Source organism: Saccopteryx leptura, chromosome 1 (assembly GCF_036850995.1).
Source record: "Saccopteryx leptura isolate mSacLep1 chromosome 1, mSacLep1_pri_phased_curated, whole genome shotgun sequence".
Lineage (NCBI taxonomy): Eukaryota > Metazoa > Chordata > Mammalia > Chiroptera > Emballonuridae > Saccopteryx > Saccopteryx leptura.
In genome coordinates, this window is record NC_089503.1 from 338,244,569 (window position 1) to 338,262,051 (window position 17,483).

The following is a 17,483-nucleotide window of genomic DNA, read 5'->3' on the forward strand; positions in this document are numbered from 1 at the left end:
AAAAAGAATGGAAAGCTCTGGAAGAAGGACCAAAATGGAAAATGGAGGTGCTGAGGCCCAGGTGTATTTATATAGCATGAGTCACCATAGTCTCCCAATCTTGCCCCCTTTTGCTAAACCAATTTTAGATGGCTTTCTAACAGTGACAAATAATTCAGTTAAGTTCTTGCCACAGGTGAGACAATTCACTCCAGTTACTCCAACACAATGTCATGGAAATCAAATTTGCCCATGCCTGACAAGTTGATAGACAAGGCAGACCTTGTGCACCCCATTCGTGTGCCAGGGTGGTCAGTGATTCAGATGCACCAGGAAGGTACTCAGGATCAAGCCCTGGGGAGAGTGGAGCTGACAAAGGAGTGAAGTGACTGAGGGCAGGTGTCTTAGCCAGGAAAGCCTAGAAAAAATCTGAAGTTTCTGCCTGTCAGATTATGTAATAAAGAAGCAGAGCTCTTCCCCGTAAGGGATCCCTGCACAAATCCTTCTCTCTCCTCTCTGGCAAGCTCTGACTCAATTCTTAAGACCCAACTCAAAAGTCTCTTCTCCAGTGCAACCTTCCCTGGATGTCTCCTTCACCCACTTTCTTCTTCTCTACCACCTCCACTCTTCCAGAAGTAATTGTTCCATCCTGTGTATTCCCATACTATTTTGAGCATACTTCTGCTGGTGTCTTTAAAACATGGTATGTTACATTTGCTTGTTTTCTTCATGTATCCTTAACTACCTGCCCTGAAAGTGAGTTCCTTGAGAACATAGCATACTTCAATGTGTGTCAGGTACCTGAAAAGAATATGCAGTAAAAGACAGTATTTACCCCCCAAAAGCTAAGAGATTAATGGAAGGTAGAGCAGTAGAATTCTCACTGTGTGATGAGTACTATTGCAGGGGCATTGACAATATGATGGGAGTACTGCTAGGGAGAGTTTACTCAGGAGTGTGCAGGTCAGGGATGATTACTGAAAAGATAATGTTTGGGGTGAATCTTAAGAGGATAATTAGAATTTTTGGACAGTCAGGGGAAAGGACATTTCAGGCAAAGTCACAGAGGCATGAAAGAACAGAATAGATTCAGTGCACCATCAACAGTTTAATATTATAAGAACAAAAAGTTTGTGTAAGGGAGTGATGAGAAATGAGGTTAAGGAGCTTGACAAGGGCAAAATTGAAAAGGTCTCAAGGGTCCTGCTAGGGAGTAAAGATTCTATTTCCAAAGGCAATTGAACAGTGTCTGGCATAGAATATTGACCATTACACCACTGATGGTTCTGACGCAGGGATTACTCACAATCGATACAGAAATCGAAAGACATGGTCACAGAATTGATGTTTGGCAACTATTACACTGACATCTTTGCTTTGGGAGAGAAAAAATCAATGTTGAAGAACTAGATTTCTCTGCATTTTTAAAATTTAAAGATCAAAGACATAAGTGTGACTGGGTAACTGCATATGAAGGGGATGATGAGTAAAATTGAAAAGCTTGGAAATAATATGCACTTAAAACCTAGGACTCCTCTATATTCTTAACACACTATTACTAATAGCAGGGATCTTAGCCTAGGGTCTATTGATGAGCCTCTTAGAGTTCTGAAAACATCTGGAAATTTTAGGCAAAATTTTGTGCATATGTGCATTTGTTTATTTTTCTAGCAATAGGAGTTATGGATTTTTGCCACATTCAGGAAAGTTAAAGAAAAGACATGCTGGCTTCTAGCACAGGCAACTAGAACAAAAGGCAACTTGAACAAAAAAATTATTTAGATATTACAAGTTGGCTTATAGTCACAAAAGTTTTTTTTGGGTGCAATGTATTTAGCAGGTAGGCCAACACCCAATGGTCTAATAATCCCCTAAACACAGTGCCTTATCATAATAACAACTTATTTCTTATTTACCTTGATGATCCATGCAGTCAGTGTGGAAGGGTCTTCTGTATAAAGTCCTTTAATGACACAGGGGAACAATTTTTTTTTTAATTTTTCTGTTGTATGAGGTTTTAGAACTGTTTCTATATATTTCTGCATCACTGATTCCAAATCTGAAATCCGTTTTTTGGTGCATGCTCTAGTTTTTATGCAAGTTTAATTTTTTTGTTACAGTTAATGGCATGCATTGGTTTTTAAATTGGAGTTAAAGGGCAATGACTCTTGGATTGAACATAACCACAAGGCAATTAATGTTTTACAAACATCACTTTTACATAATTGTAGTTGTTTTTAAATGTAAAAAATTATTATCTGATAAAAACACCCTCTTATTTTGTTTTAAGATCAAATCATGGCTTCTTCGAGTAGGCGTAAATGTAAGAATAGTCCTGACACCTTCTGTTATATATGTGGCTGTTATACACTTCAACATCAAAGGCACAATATTTCATCATTTGTGACACAAGCATATATTGCCTATTTTCAAGTTCCTGCTTGGCGATCAAGACAAGAATCGGACTCCTCATATTGTGTGTCATAATTGTGAGGAAATGCTTCGTGACTGGACAAAAGGAAAACGCAAAGGAATGCCTTTTGGTATTCTCATGGTTTGGCATGAACCTAAGGACCACAGCAGTAACTGTTATTTCTGTCTGTTCTGTACAAAGAAAATCGGCAAGAAAATACGGCATATGATCGCATATCCTAATATTCCTTCAGCAATACGACCTATCCCACACTCTGAGACACTCCTGGTTCCAGTTTTCAATGGTTTTATTTCTTCTAAGGATGAAGAAAGTGAACATGGTGATCATGTGTATTTTGATAAGATGCATGAGGAAATGGTTGTAGAATCTGAAGGGTCTTCTTCTGATGCCAAGCAGTCATTAACCCCTCAACAATTCAGCCAACCCAAATTGAATGACTTAGTAAGAGATTTTGGCCTATCAAAGAGAGCAGCTGAGTTATTAGGCTCCAGGCTTCAAGGAAAGAATGTACTTCACTGGTTAGCTAAAGTATCCCATTTCAGGAAGTGTGAACAAATTTTTGTGGACTTTTTTTCCAAAGACAAACACTTTGTTTACTGTCATGATATCAGTAGTCTTCTCAACCAGCTAGGTGTTACCACTTACAGTCCAACAGAATGGCAGCTATTTCTTGACAGCTCTAAACAGAGTCTGAAATGTGTTCTCCTACAGAATGGTAATGCTTATGCAGCAGTTCCAATTGGTTATTCAACTCATCTGTGAGAAGATTATAATGACATAAAAATTGTCCTCGGCCTTCTGAAGTATGAGGAGCATAAATGGATTGTTTGTGTAGATCTTAAAATGGTAAATTTCCTGCTAGGCCAACAGAGAGGTTTCGCAAGTATCCTTGCTTTCTGTGTTTGTGAGACAGCTGAGCTCGGGAGAAACACTGGACACAGAAGGAGTGGCCGAAACGTGAAGCTCTGGAATTAGGGATGCAAGATATTGTAAATGAACCTGTAGTTAATCGAGACAGGATCATTTTCCCCCCACTTCACATCAAACTTGGCTTAATGAAGCAGCTTGTTCAGGCTTTGAATAGAGAAAGTGAATGCTTTCGACATATTATTTCTGCTTTTCCTGCCTTGTCTTTTATAAATTTTTTATTTTTTATTTTATTTTATTTTTTATTTATTTATTTATTTTTTACAGAGCCAGAGAGTGAGTCAGAGAGAGGGATAGACAGGGACAGACAGACAGGAACGGAGAGAGATGAGAAGCATCAATCATTAGTTTTTCATTGGGCGTTGCAACACCTTAGTTGTTCATTGATTGCTTTCTCATATGTGCCTTGACCGCGGGCCTTCAGCAGACTGAGTAGCCCCTTGCTGGAGCCAGCGACCTTGGATTCAAGCTGGTGAGCTTTACTCAAACCAGATGAGCCCACGCTCAAGCTGGCGACCTCGGGGTCTCGAACCTGGGTCCTCTGCATCCCAGTTTGACGCTCTATCCACTACGCCACTGCCTGGTCAGGCATCCTGCCTTGTCTTTTGAGAAGATAAAAGCAGGTGTATTCGATGGACCTCAAATGTGAACCCTCATACATGATGAAGAATTTGCCAGGAAGACAAATAAGGAGGAGAAAGCAGTATGGCAGTCTTTTGTGGCAGTTACAAAGAACTTCATTGGCAACAAAAAAAGCAGAAAACTATGAACTTCTGGTTCAAAAGATGCTGTTGGCTTTCCGCAACATTGGATGTGACATGAGTGTTAAGATTCACTTCCTGAGGAGTGACGTCACAGAAATGGCGCCGTGAGCAGCGCGTCCGACAGATCTCTCCAAAATCTCAACAAATTTATCAACTAGAAACAGAAAAATTTATCCTCGGAGCATTCCGGAGTTCCACACAAACTGAAAGCGAAAGGACTGTTATCACTTGAATCTGAGAGACGAGGGTGTGGAGGAAGCTAACTACCGCAGGGACGTTCATTCAAGCCACGGAGGGAGTGCGCCTGTGGTGAGTTGGCCCACACTCGGGAGCGGTGAGCAGCCGCCGGCGCGCGCCCGGTGCCGCAGTCCGGTCGCAGAGCGAGCACCACCAGTGTCCCCAGCGGCCGGTGCCGGAGCACCCCATTCGCGCGCGTGCCCTGGGCGTCCCACGAGCCCAGAGGGCCCCACTGGCCTGCACACCCAGGGTGCCCCATTATCCCTTGCGCCTGGGGCACCCCAGCCGCCAGCGGCGGGGCGAGCAGGAGAGGCGGAGAGGCGCCAGGGCTGTCTTCCTACTTGGGAGATTCTCTGCGTGGGCGGGGCACCTCACCCAGCCATTCAAGCTAACAATCAAGCATTGGGGGAGGGGCCTGCGGGCAGCCTGAAATACTTTCTGGAGCACAGCTGCAGATCCAATCACTGAAATTAGCTTAACCCACGAAATCTGCGCACCCACGGGGCTCTAATTGATAAGATCTCTCTCAGTTCAGCGATCCAAGACAAGAGGCGTGATATTTTTTAGTGCCTCTCGCTAAGGGGGCAGGGGAAACTTCTGATTGACAGAGCCTCCATATTCAGGAATAAACGCTAACAAGAGGGACTTGGCAGATAATAAGATCTATAATACACTAGTCGCAAGCAGCGACTAGTGCCTCTTCTTCCCAGCCAAAACAGGCTACAAAGTGTGGAAAGCCTGGGTTGAGTGGTCCAACTGAATGCTAGGCGCTGAACAGAAACCTTGACAACAATTGACTCCCAGCCCCGCCTGACTGCCAGAGCCTTTCCCAAAGCCTTGCGCTGAGTGGGGATAGAGTGGGGATTTCCTAGCTCTTTGAGCCTCTTACTCCCCAGGCAGAAGCAGTAGCAGCCTTATAGCTGGATCACCAGGCTGCTAATTCAGGAAGGGGAGACTAGGAGAGAGATTCCAGGAAAGCAAACTCCCTCATTGTTGGACCCTGCAAACGCCAACAAGCCTTGACTACCAGCAAGACTAAAGCCAATTATGTGACATTGCCATAGAATCCCATCAACTGCAAATCCCTACCTAAGTGTGACACAGGGGCAGAGCCTGGGGTACAGAGTCACCGACCAGGAAGAGGGAGAGAAAAGAAAAAAAAAGAAGTTAACCTCTCAAAATCAAGAAAAATCCACAGACTTTATAATTTGTTCCACTAATTTTTCATTGTTGTTGTTTGTTTCTTCTATCTTATTGCCTTTATTATTATTATTTCTATTTCCTCCACCTCGGTCCGTTTATTCTCTGCCCATCTTATGCTTCCCTTTTCTTGAACTACACTACCCATGAGTGTTACATTTTATTTCTTTTCTTCATCCTCACTCCCCTTTAAGGTTACACTCCAAAACACTTAACTCTCACTCTCTCCCCTTTTGTTTTTTTTGTTTTGCTTTATTTTGTTTTTTTCTCTTCCTTTTTTTCTTCCTTCATTTTTCTCTTTTTCTTATTTTTTCCCTTCTATTCATTTCTTCTTTTCTCCTTTTACATTTCCTCCCATTAAATCCTCAATCACGAACACATTATTTAATTTGGGACTCAAGTTGTTTTTTTTTTTTTTCGCTTTTGTTTTTGTTTTTTTGTTTGTTTGTTTATTTTTGTGGCATTTTGGGTACTTTTTACATTGCTTTTTAACTCACTAGCATTCCTCCCAACCCAAGGTCTCCATTGTATTTAGTCTTCACTCCACTTATTACAACAGATTTTTACATTTTATTTTTATTTTTTTTTATTCTTTATTATTCTTTTTTTTCTCCTTTTTTCTGGTTCCCTCTTATCCCTCTCATTGTATCTCTTAGTCGACCATCACTTACAAGCAAATCATCTTATGCTTGTCTAAGATTTTCTCCTTTTTTTTTTTTTTGCATTTAGTAGGTCCCTACTCCCTTTTTTTGCCCCTTGAACTCTTCACCCCAAATCAGGCCCTCCGTTATAGGCAGTTTTTGTTCCATTTAGCATAATATAATTCACAGGTCATCACGATATTTCCCTGAGGAGGGGAGAGGAGGGGAAGAGAAGAAAGAAAAAAGGGGGAAATAATAAATTATTACTGTTTTTTTTTTGTGGGGTGTTTTACCTTTTTTTTTTTTTTTTTTTACTTTTTACTCTTTATTAATTCTAATTAGTGCTATCAACAAGACCACCCTCAGATGCCAATAAGAAAGAGGAAATCGAATATTATGGATACAAAAGATAGAGAGGTAACACAAATAGATGTGGAAAAATCTATGGAGAAAAGATTTAACAAATTGGAAGCCTTGGAGCTAAATGACAGAGAATTTAAAATAGAAATCTTAAAAATACTCAGAGATATACAAGAAAACACAGAAAGGCAATTTAGGGAGATCAGAAAACAACTCAATGAACACAAAGAATATATTACCAAGGAAATTGAAACTATAAAAACAAATCAAACAGAAATGAAAAACTCAATTCACGAGCTGAAAAACGAGGTAACAAGCTTAGCTAACAGAACAGCCCAGATAGAAGATAGGATTAGTGAAATAGAAGACAAGCAACTTGAGGCACAACAGAGAGAAGAAGAAAGAGACTCAAAAATAATAAAAAACGAGAAAGCCCTACAGGAATTGTCTGACTCCATCAGAAAGAATAACATAAGAATAATAGGTATATCAGAGGGAGAAGAGAAAGAAAATGGAATGGAGAATATACTCAAACAAATAATAGACGAGAACTTCCCAAGCCTGTGGAAAGAACTAAAGCCTCAAATTCAAGAAGCAAACAGAACACCAAGTTTTCTTAACCCCAACAAACCCACTCCAAGGCACATCATAATAAAGATGACACAAACCAATGACAAAGAAAAAATTCTCAAGGCAGCCAGGGAAAAGAAGAGTACAACATATAAAGGAAGGCCTATTAGATTATCATCAGATTTCTCAGCAGAAACTCTACAAGCTAGAAGAGAGTGGACCCCAATATTTAAAGCCCTGAAAGAAAGGAACTTTCAGCCAAGAATACTATACCCATCAAAGCTATCCTTCAAGTACGAAGGAGATATAAAAACATTCACAAATACAGAAAAGATGAGAGAATTTATCAGCAGAAAGCCCTCACTCCAGGAAATACTAAAGGGGGTTTTCCAACCAGATTCAAAGAACAAAACAAAACAAAACCACAAGTAACAGCTCCATCAAGAACACAATAAAACCAAACTTAAACTGTGACAACAAAAGAAAAAAAAGGGGGGAGAGGATGGAGATTAACAGTAGCAAAGGACAATGAAGTGCAGAAATACTCATAAGATAGGGTACTACAATGAATATGGTAGGTACCCTTTTCATTACTTAATGGTAACCACCCTTGAAAAAACCACCACAAAAACACTTGACTTAAAAAAGGTAGCAACAGAGGAAAGAAGAATGGAATACAAACAAACAAAAACAAATGATAGAAAAACAAAAGAGAAGAATCAAACAAGATAAAAAACTAACAGAAAGCAATTTATAAAATGGCAATAGGGAACCCACAAGTGTCAATAATTACACTAAATGTAAATGGATTAAACTTACCAATAAAAAGACACAGAGTAGCAGAATGGATTAAAAAAGAAAATCCAACTATATGCTGCCTATAAGAAACACATCTAAGCAACAAGGATAAAAACAAATTCAAAGTGAAAGGCTGGAAAACAATACTCCAAGCAAATAACACCCCAAAAAAAGCAGGTGTAGCAATACTCATATCTGATAATGCTGACTACAAGACAGAAAAAGTACTCAGAGACAAAAATGGTCATTTCATAATGATTAAGGGGAATTGAATCAAGAAGACATAACAATCCTTAATATATATGCACCAAACCAAGGAGCACCAAAATATATAAGACAGCTACTTATTGACCTTAAAACAAAAACTAACAAAAATACAATCATACTTGGAGACCTCAATACACCGCTGACGGCTCTAGATCGGTTATCCAAACAGAGAATCAATAAAGATATAGTGGCCTTAAACGAAATACTAGAACACCTGGATATGATAGACATCTACAGGACACTTCATCCCAAAGCGACAGAGTATACATTTTTCTCTAGTGTACATGGAACATTCTCAAGAATTGACCATATGTTGGGCCACAAAGACAATATCAGCAAATTTAGAAAAATTGAAATTGTACCAAGCATATTCTCTGATCATAAAGCCTTGAAACTAGAATTCAACTGCAAAAAAGAGGGGGAAAAACCCACAAAAATGTGGAAACTAAACCACATACTTCTAAAAAATGAATGGGTCAAAGAAGAAATAAGCGCAGAGATCAAAAGATATATACAGACAAATGAAAATGAAAATACGACATATCAGAATCTCTGGGATGCAGCAAAAGCAGTAATAAGAGGAAAGTTCATATCACTTCAGGCCTATATGAGCAAACAAGAGAGAGCCCAAGTAAACCACTTAACTTCACACCTTAAGGAACTAGAAAAAAAAGAACAAGGACAACCCAAAACCAGCCGAAGAAAGGAGATAATAAAAATCAGAGCAGAAATAAATGAAATAGAGAACAGAAAAACTATAGAAAAAATCAATAAAACAAGGAGCTGGTTCTTTGAAAAGATCAACAAAATTGACAAACCCTTGGCAAGACTCACCAAGGAAAAAAGGCACAGGACTCAAATAAATAAAATCCAAAATGAAAGAGGAGAGATCACCACAGACATCATAGATATACAAAGAATTATTGTAGAATACTATGAAAAACTATATGCCACCAAATACAACAATCTAGAAGAAATGGATAAATTCCTAGAACAATACAACCTTCCTAGACTGAGTCATGAAGAAGCAGAAAGCCTAAACAGACCAATCAGCAGGGAGGAAATAGAAAAAACTATTAAAAACCTCCCCAAAAATAAAAGTCCAGGCCCAGACGGTTATACTAGTGAATTCTATCAAACATTCAAAGAAGACTTGGTTCCTATTCTACTCAAAGTCTTCCAAAAAATTGAAGAAGAAGCAATACTTCTAAACACATTTTATGAGGCCAACATAACCCTCATACCAAAACCTGGCAAGGATGGCACAAAGAAAGAATACTACAGACCAATATCTCTAATGAATACAGATGCTAAAATACTAAACAAAATACTGGCAAACCGAATACAACAACATATTAAAAAAATAATACATCATGATCAAGTGGGATTCATCCCAGAATCTCAAGGATGGTTCAACATACGTAAAACGGTTAACATAATACACCATATCAACAAAACAAAGAACAAAAACCACATGATCTTATCAATAGATGCAGAAAAGGCATTCGATAAAATACAACACAATTTTATGTTTAAGACTCTCAACAAAATGGGTATAGAAGGAAAATATCTCAACATGATAAAGGCCATATATGATAAACCATCAGCCAACATCATATTAAATGACATAAAACTGAGGACTTTCCACCTTAAATCAGGAACAAGACAGGGTTGTCCACTCTCTCCACTCTTATTTAATGTGGTGCTAGAAGTTCTGGCCAGAGCAATCAGACAAGACAAAGAAATAAAAGGCATCCATATCGGAAAAGAAGAAGTAAAGGTATCACTTTTTGCTGATGATATGATCCTATACATCGAAAACCCGAAGGACTCCACAAAAAGATTATTAGAAACAATAAACCAATACAGTAAGGTCGCAGGATACAAAATTAACATACAAAAGTCCATAGCCTTTCTATATGCCAACAATGAATCATTTGAGAACAAACTAAAAAAAATAATCCCCTTCACGATTGCAAGAAAGAAAATAAAATACCTAGGAATAAACATAACAAAGAATGTAAAGGACCTATATAATGAAAACTACAAGGCATTATTAAGAGAAATAGAAAAAGACACAATGAGATGGAAAAATATTCCTTGTTCTTGGATAGGAAGAATAAATATAATTAAAATGGCCATATTACCCAAACCAATATATAAATTTAATGCAATTCCCATCAAAATTCCTATGACATTTTTAAAAGAAATGGAACAAAAAATCATCAGATTTATATGGAACTATAAAAAACCCGAATAGCCAAAGCAATCCTAAGGAAAAAGAATGAAGCTGGGGGCATTACAATACCTGACTTTAAACTATATTATAGAGCCACGATAATCAAAACAGCATGGTATTGGCAGAAAAATAGACACTCAGACCAATGGAACAGAATAGAAAGCCCAGAAATAAAACCACATATATATGGTCAAATAATCTTTGATAAAGGGGCCAACAACACACAATGGAGAAAAGAAAGCCTCTTCAACAAATGGTGTTGGGAAAACTGGAAAGCCACATGCAAAAGAATGAAACTCGACTACAGCCTGTCCCCGTGTACTAAAATTAATTCAAAATGGATCAAAGACCTAAATATAAGACCTGAAACAATAAAGTACATAGAAGAAGACATAGGTACTGAACTCATGGACCTGGGTTTTAAAGAACATTTTATGAACTTGACTCCAATGGCAAGAGAAGTGAAGGCAAAGATAAATGAATGGGACTACATCAGAATAAAAAGTTTTTGCTCAGCAAGAGAAACTGATATCAAAATAAACAGACAGCCAACTAAATGGGAAATGATATTTTCAAACAACAGCTCAGATAAGGGCCTAATATCCAAAATTTACAAAGAACTCATAAAACTCAACAACAAACAAACAATCCAATAAAAAAATGGGAAGAGGACATGAACAGACACTTCTCCCAGGAAGAAATACAAATGGCCAACAGATATATGAAAAGATGCTCAGCTTCATTAGTTATTAGAGAAATGCAAATCAAAACTACAATGAGATACCACCTCACCCCTGTTAGATTAGCTATTATCAACAAGACGGGTAATAGCAAATGTTGGAGAGGCTGCAGAGAAAAGGGAACTCTCATCCACTGTTGGTGGGAATGTAAAGTAGTACAACCATTATGTAAGAAAGTATGGTGGTTCCTCAAAAAACTTCAAATAGAACTACCTTATGACCCAGCAATCCCTCTACTGGGTATATACCCCAAAACCTCAGAAACATTGATACGTAAAGACACATGTAGCCCCATGTTCATTGCAGCACTGTTCACAGTGGCCAAGACATGGAAACAACCAAAAAGCCCTTCAATAGAAGACTGGATAAAGAAGATGTGGCACATATACACTATGGAATACTACTCAGCCATAAGAAATGATGACTTCAGATCATTTACAGCAAAATGGTGGGATCTTGATAACATTATACGGAGTGAAATAAGTAAATCAGAAAAAAACAAGAACTACATGATTCCATACATTGGTCGAACATAAAAACGAGACTAAGAGACATGGACAAGAGTGTGGTGGTTACCAGGGGTGGGGGGAGGGAGGACATAGGAGGGTGGGAGGAAGAGAGTTAGGGGGAGTGGGAGGGGCACAGAGAACTAGATAGAGGGTGACGGAGGACAATCTGACTATGGGCGAGGAGTATGCAACATAATTTAATGACAAGATAACCTAGACATGTTTTCTTTGAATATATGTACCCTGATTTATTAATGTTATCCCATTAACATTAATAAAAATTTATAAAAAAAAAGAAAAAAGAACAAGCTACATATATTAAAATATATCTTCCTAACTGAAAAAAAAAAAAAAAAAAAAAAGATTCACTTCCTGAACAGTCACCTTGATAAGTTTCCCAAAAATCTTGAAGCTGTTAGTGATGAGCAGACTATTGCTGGAGCATCAAATAAGATTGTCCTCAACAAGTACACAAACACAAGAGCTACAAATGCAAATTTTTGCCTAAATATATAGAATTTAAATAATTTTTGTGCAAATTTTATGATTAAAATAAGTGTTTTAATATGTTCTATTTTGAAATTGTAGACAAATTCTGATGCAATCATATCTTTTAGTGTATTAGTGTATTTACTGCATTATATAAATTATTATATTTTCACAAAGATGTTGCCCAAGAAGACATTCTACTTCATTGTTAAACTAAATGTTGAAAATTTTACAATAAGATGAAAAACTAAAATCTTGAATTGCAAAAAAACTGTAGCTTACATAGAAAAACTAATGTCAGATTTGAGATCAGCACACTCGAATTAGGTAAGAACAAGTATTTTTGTGGATGCAACAAAAATTTTGTACCCCAGTGTGATCAGATTCCATCCATGCTGTGGCTATGCCAACTTCTGCATGTTATCTCAAAGGTATTCTGGCATCATCAAGGTAGCTAGCACTCGGGAAAAAGAGCACATGAGGAAGGTACATCCCTCTTAACTGCCTAGATTGATCATCGAGAGATCCTTTCTCACATTTCATTCACAATAATTGATCATGTGGTTCCATTTCTAAGTGCAAGGTAGTTGAGAAATATCTGGCACACAAGAAGAGGAAATGTACTTGGTGAATCTCTAGCCAATCTCTGCTATTGGGAGTCTTAAAAACTGTTTGGATTCTTATTTGGTGGTCATGGTTTTGAGCTAGATACTCTTTCTCAAAGTCCTTCCTGTGGTTGTATAAGAAGTTTTGGAAAAGGTGTCCTTTGTTTAAAAAATGTTTTAGGTTAGGAGCACAACCTCAGAATTCTCTGATTCATCCTAAGAGGTAGTCACCCACTCAGAGACAAAAGATTTCTCCCTATACTCCTTTCTGTACTGAAAATCTATAACATTTCAAGACCTAGTGTATTTAATTGTCAAATAAGATTCACTTTCTGCTTTCATTCTGATAATGTCCTTTCTAAAGCTTCAGTTCAGGAATTCCTTTACTCAAACTGCAGAATGAATCGATTTCAGAGGGGAACACAAAGATAAAGTGATGTAGATCTTCTAAGAACAGAAGCATATTGAAATGCTTTACTTTGAAAGTCAGGTTCAAGTGACTACTTTAATCACATAGAAATTTTGCTAATTAAATAAGCCAATTTAAATGCCAACTCTACTAACTGAATTTTGAGTTACATTTAATTTTAATTCTTTCTGTTCTTTAAAAATATACATCAGAGCTTTTTAATTTTAATTCCACATTTTATGCAGCAGTTAACTCTCCCACACAGTCAGCTCCAACATTCACAAAAGCAGAAATAAGTGCTTGCTAAAGGTACAGTTTTCCAGTTTTAAGTTTTTAAAAAGTTTATCTGTTAAACTGTTTAAATTAAATTCTGACCTTTACAGTAGCTCACCAGACTCACAAAAGCCAAACAAACAGTGTGATTTGTACGAATGTCATTGTGGTTCAATCCTGACTACATAGTCTTTTACCGACTTTAAATATCATATTTTCGGCCCTGGCCAGTTGGCTCAGCGGTAGAGCGTTGGCCTGGTGTGCGGGGGATCCGGGTTCGATTCCCGGCCAGGGCACATAGGAGAGGTGCCCATTTGCTTCTCCACCTCCCGCTCCTTCCTCTCTATCTCTCTCTTCCCCTCCCGCAGCAGAGCGTCGCCCCTGGTGGGCGTGCCTGCAAGGTGGATCCTGGTCGGGCGCATGCGGGAGTCTGTCTGATTGTCTCTCCCTGTTTCCAGCTTAAGAAAAATACAAAAAAACCCCACCATATTTTTTTCTCCATTAAAAATAGTCCTACCTCTTCCTCTTAAATGCAAACCAATATTCTGGCTCTGTCTTTGTTTATTTAAAAAAATGCATAGATCAAAAATCTTCTACTTCTACTGTGTGACCTTAAGCAAGTCACCGTGCATTATATAGCCTCAGCCATTTTATCTTTGAAGTAGGAATAGTCTCATAGGTTTGTTGAAAAGACTGCAAGCCAAATGATGAATAGGAAAGTTCTTTGAAATCTTAAAGGGCTGTAGAATTACAAACTACCATTATTAATATAACCACTAAAATGCCAAAGGGGTGAAACAATAAGTCCTGCAGAGTTCAGAGAAGGAACAAAGTGTAACTTAAAAAATCTTACTGAGAGCCAGAGGAGAGAATGGGGAGGTAGGACTGAGCCATGGTGGAAGATGAGCACTTAAATATGTGGAGAGGAAAGGGGAGTGCACCTCAGACAGATCTGTAAGATCTGTTTTGAGGAAAATGCACACAGGTGAAAATGAAGTACTCAAGCTGGCTGGCTCTGAAGCAGGTTGTTGTCCTGGGCATATTAAGGAATGAACTTAAAAAGTAGATTAGGATCAGGTGGAAAGAGTCTTTCCAGTGACAAGGACCTTGAATCAATTTTTGATTAGGAAGTGGTGAGATGAAGTTGGTATTTTCAGAAGACTCATCTGGCAAGAAGGGAGAGTGACCAGATGCATTAAGACCAGTTGGAGGGCTGGCATGCCAATCCTGGTGAGAAGAAATGAAAGCCTGAACTACTGAATAAAAGAGCTGTGGGATAAGAAAGAATGGTATGTGAGAGAAATGAAAAACTGTTGCTACCATTGTTCCATTGCTGCCACCACGAAAACCACAAAACTATGCTATTTCAAGAAAGTTGCATGGAGTTGGTAGGACAGTTAAGGGGAGAGTCAAGAATGACTCTAGCTTTATAGTTTCAGTGACTAAGAAAATGACACCACCTGACCTGTGGTGGCACAGTGGATGAAGCGTCGACCTGGAACCCTGAGGTCACCAGTTCGAAACCCCAGGCTTGCCTGGTCAAGACACATATGGGAGTTGATGCTTCCTGCTCCTCCTCTGTTCTTCCTATCTCTTTCCTCTCTCTCTCTCTCTCTCTCTCTCTCTCTTCTCTCTCTCTAATAATAAAAATGAATAAATAAAAAAATTAAAAAAAGGTTTGTAAATATCTTAAAAAAAAAAAAAGAAACATCATCAACAGGCAAAATGGTATCTTTCCAGGAGACAGAGATGCAGCCTTTAGTGTTGGATATATTGAGCTTGAGGTGAGAGATGCATGCGAAAGGCTCAGGGTTCCGTTGCTCACCATTTCTTTCTTTGTTCTGTCCTTGTAACACTGAACTGTTGCCATCCCTTTCTTGCACGCACCATATTATCATATTTCCATGCCTTTTTATTCCTTTTATCTCTGATTGGAATGCTTTTCCCACCTTTATTTTATTATTTTTTAAAGTCAGGTTTAGTGATGTATAATCTACATACAGTAAAATTCATCTTTTCTATAGTTATGGTTTAAGTATCAACAAAAAACATACAATCATGTATATATAGAAAGATATGAAAATTTCTTTTGTGTGATTTTGAGTCAAGCCCATCACCCCATTCCTAAAACACTACTAATATGATCTCTGTCCTGATAGTTTTTCCTTTTCCTTAATATCATATAAGTGGAATCATACTGAGTATAATATTTTCTGTCTGATTTCTTAGTGTAATGATTTTGAGATTCATTCATGGTTTTGCATGTATCAGTAGTTTGTTTCTTTTTATTGCTGAATAGCATGCCTTTGTATGGATGTGCTATACTTTGTATTGTTAAGGAACAATATTCAACTGAATAAATTTGAAGACTTAGTTAGCTTTATTGAGCAATTCATAAATTGTGCAGTAACCCATTTAACAACTAGAAGGGAGTGCTGAGGGGATGTACAGATTTTTTATAGGAGGAAGGGTAGGGTAGAGGAGCTATAGCAAAAGAAAAGAAAGGATTATTTTTAGACGAGGACATCTTTTGGAGGGAAGAGAACAGCAAGGATTTTTATTTTACAAATTTCCTCTTTTTTCTATTGGGGACAGCGAGATAGAGAGGGCCCATGTGACAGATTACCTCATTGGTGTTGACCAGAGTATTACAGACTGTTTAATTAAGATTATGTTTTTGGAGAGGATGAAACAGCAGTTAGGTCAGGTGCTCCATTTAGGTTTGGTATTATGGGCTTTAGCACAGGTGACACCATATTGGGCCTATAGTTTTCTCTTTAACAATATATACATTCTTAAGTTGAAGACTGTAGAATAAACTATTTTTAGTTTTTGGCTATTATGCTTGAAGCTAGTATAAAATTTCATATACAGGTCTTTGCATAGTCATATGTTTTAATTTATCTTGGGTTGGCACTGGCCGATAGGCTCAATGGTAGAGTGTTGGCCCAGCATGTGGATATCCTGGTTTGATTCCTAGTCAAGGCACACAGGAGAAGTGCCTATCTGCTTCTCCACCCCTCCCCTTCTAGCTTCTCTCTCACTCTCTCTCTCTCTCTCCCCCTTCTGCAGCTATGGCTTGATTGGAGTGCGTTGGCCTCAGGTGCTGAGGATGGCTCCATGCCCTAAGGCACTAAGAAGAACTTGGTTGCTGAGCAATGGAGCAACACCCCAGAAAGGCAGAGCATCTCCCCCTTGTGGGCTTGCCAGGTGGATCCTCATGGGGGGGATGCGTGAGTCTGTCTCTGCCTCCCTCTCACTGAATAATAAATTTTTTTTTTTTTGATAAATAGCTAGGAAAGAGATTTCTGGATCATAATATAAATATATATTTAATTTTATAAGACATTGCCAAACAGTTTACTCAAATAACAATATTATTTATATTCCCACCAATAATGTATGGGAGTTCCAGTTACTCTGTGTCTTCACCAGCAATGGCTGTGTTGGATGCCTTCCCTCTCTCTCTGAGGGAAGACAGTTGTCCTATGGAGAGGCCCACGTGGTAACCAACTTGTCACTGCCCAACAACCAGTGAGGAACTGAGGTTTTCCAGCAGCCACATGAATGAGTTCAGAAGTGAATTCTCTGTTTTAGTTGAGCCTTAAGATGATGGCAGATTCATCTGATGATAGCCTGGCTGCAATCTCATGAGATCTTGATTCAGAACCACTGAACTAAGATGCTTCTAGATTTCTGACCCTCAGAAACTATGTGAGATAGTGCTTGTTGTTTAAGCTGCTAAGTTTGGGGTAATTGGTTACACAGCAGTATCTAGTTAGCACACTAAACTAAGACACTGGCATGAAGCTCAAGGGAGCTGTCTGGTCTGCAATAGATTGACATGATGCTATGAGAGAGGATGAGTTTTGTGTACTTTGTGCTTGAGGCCAGAGCTTCCTACCCTATTTCTGGGACCAAATCCAGAATGTCTCTAGCTCAAAGAATATAAATAATTTTCAAAACAAAATTAATTTTAAAGAACAAAATTAATTTTAAAGGGCATAGGGAGAAAGGGCCACATACTCAAATAATGATTGTG

The 17,483-nt window shown here is 38.3% G+C and overlaps 1 protein-coding gene across 1 annotated transcript in view; it reads left to right on the forward strand.

Annotated features, from left to right (window-relative positions):
• Positions 1-17,483, forward strand: part of CGA (glycoprotein hormones, alpha polypeptide) — a 47,235-nt gene that overhangs the window by 636 nt on the left and 29,116 nt on the right. The window lies entirely within an intron of this gene.